Source organism: Neodiprion lecontei, chromosome 2 (assembly GCF_021901455.1).
Source record: "Neodiprion lecontei isolate iyNeoLeco1 chromosome 2, iyNeoLeco1.1, whole genome shotgun sequence".
In the NCBI taxonomy this organism is placed as follows: domain Eukaryota; kingdom Metazoa; phylum Arthropoda; class Insecta; order Hymenoptera; family Diprionidae; genus Neodiprion; species Neodiprion lecontei.
This window is the reverse complement of record NC_060261.1, coordinates 35,883,395-35,885,724: the sequence shown is the minus strand read 5'-3', so window position 1 is coordinate 35,885,724 and position 2,330 is coordinate 35,883,395.

Sequence of the window (2,330 nt, the reverse complement as noted above, 5' to 3'; positions counted from 1 at the left end):
CTCGGATCTGAAATCAGTCGGTGATGACGATAAAAAAAAATCGACAACTCGACGTGTTCCGCGATGATTGCGATTATCGGTAATTCGAGAGTCTGATACGACGAAGAAAATCTTTCACAGCTGAATTAGAACGCTGCTGCGGAATGAAAATGGCTGCCGATCGCACGCTTCGGATATTATTCCGGCTGCACGACCGTACTCGGGGATAATCATTCGTCGAGAGCTGTTGAATGGTAAATAAAATAATAGCTAGAATACTTCGTTATTCGTCCAACCGGAGACCGAACACGGGAAATTTTACCTCATCCTTCCGGACAAGTTCATCGAGTACCGTAACTTCCGATCAGAACAGTTAAGCGTTGCCGTTGAAAGAAGCTCGAGAAATCGTCTTATGAAACGGATATTTATCTCGAAAGATTTTCAAGGATCGAGCCGGCGGCTTTACGGCAGAATCCCTGCCGTTCGATGCTTCCGAGAACATTACCGGCCTTGATAATCGCTGTCTTGTAATCTAGTGATCCGAAGAGAGCCGCGTGTATAACCTACGTCATGCGTCTGCGAGCAGCTGAAAACCGTTGCCCGATACTTAAATGATATTAGAAAAAGGAGAAATAAAAGTTGTCTAACAAAACGTGACACAAGTAATAAACGGGACGTCATAGGTGTGTGTATAATACTCCCGACCTCCGATCACTCGATCACGATCGATTCAAAAGAGCGGGCGAAATTCGCGACAGCGTCGGCGGAGCTCATTGAACTGCACGAGATCAAGCAAAACATAATGCTTGCTAGCCGAACGAAGGCAAGGAAAAAAAAATAAACAGTCAGAGTTTATAGAAAGCAAGAAAACAAAAAAAAAAAAAAAACAAATGCGGTCCGCGATAAGCGGGTACAACGTCAAATTTGGCGGGAGATTTGAATCGAGCCGAAGGAGCATCGGGCGATAATGAGAGAATCGATTGTAAGTGAATACAAGTGACCGGCTCGCGGGCTTTCATCCCGCATTACAAACGCGTAGACGGGTAATAATGATCGCGGGGGATTTAAAAAAAAAAACTCGTTTCGAGTCAGTGGAGGCGGCGGCAATGGCTGCGGAGCGCGCACGCGTCTCGCCTTCCCGCTCCTCGACGACGCGGTAGCCTCCGTTAATACCGTCGGTTTGCCGGCTATCGGGAACCAATTGACCGGCATTATGTCCGCCGCGTCAGGCCGCCCCGGGCAAAACTAACCCTTAGGGCCCCGGTCATAAGTTTTGCCGCGTAGGGCGTAGCTCGGGCCCCGGATAAGATCTGTAATCTACAAGGAAACCGAGGCGCCTTTCGGTGCGCCCGTATCCGTGCGTCGTGCCTACCTAGAACTCGGTGCTCCCGGTGCCTCGAGGAGATCGACGCGAGTGCCAGGAGCCAGGACCGCTTTCCCCTCCCACTGGCACAACAAACTCGTAGCTTGTCCAAGTTTCAACATAACTTAACATAACATAACTTCAAGACGAATTGATTATACGCGGAGCACCGAGTCCGCCGTACAACGTTCTACATTCTGACACGAGATTCTATTATCTTTGTGGTGAAAAATTACCCTCGAAGCGATGCGACCCCGACTATACTCGGCTTATTCGACAAATATTAGCAGCTTACTTTATAACAGGGACGCCGAAGCCGTGTAACGTATGCAAAACTTTATTCACCGCTACCTTTTTCGGTCTTGTGACCCCCCTTCGTCGCGAAACGATCTATCGGAATTTGACATTTGTTTCTTTGTTGTTTTTATTTCCTTCGCCGCTTAGATCGGTAAAAAAAATTAATCTCACGATTTCATGTTAACACCGTTGGTAACAACATTAGGCAATTTTTGTCACCTTGTCGAGAAATCAATACAAATAATCTTTTCTCAGTAACAAATTACAGCGACGAAAAATTATTTCCCTCAACGGTAGACAAAAGTTATATGTATTGAATATACGTATCGTGAAGGATATATATTACAGAACTGTCAGTAATCGTGTTAAGCAGTTTTGAAAAACGTTCAACTTGCAAAGTGACAAAGAACTGTTCGTATAATTTGTAAAAATTAGAAATTGATTCGATCGATAAAGTATATAAATGTAGAAATATTAGCCTTAGCTTGTAAATATAATATTTTTTCCTCCGCTGATGTAGCTAATTGATTTGTGTATAAGACGTCAGAATTTATAATGCATCCGCGTCTATGAGAATGCATTAATATTGGTCACGGTGATACAAGATTTGGTTGAAAAATAGAAAAAGAAAAATACGCCTATCCTGCACCGATACGCGCGATTCAAAGACAACTTATTAGAAGTGAGGAAA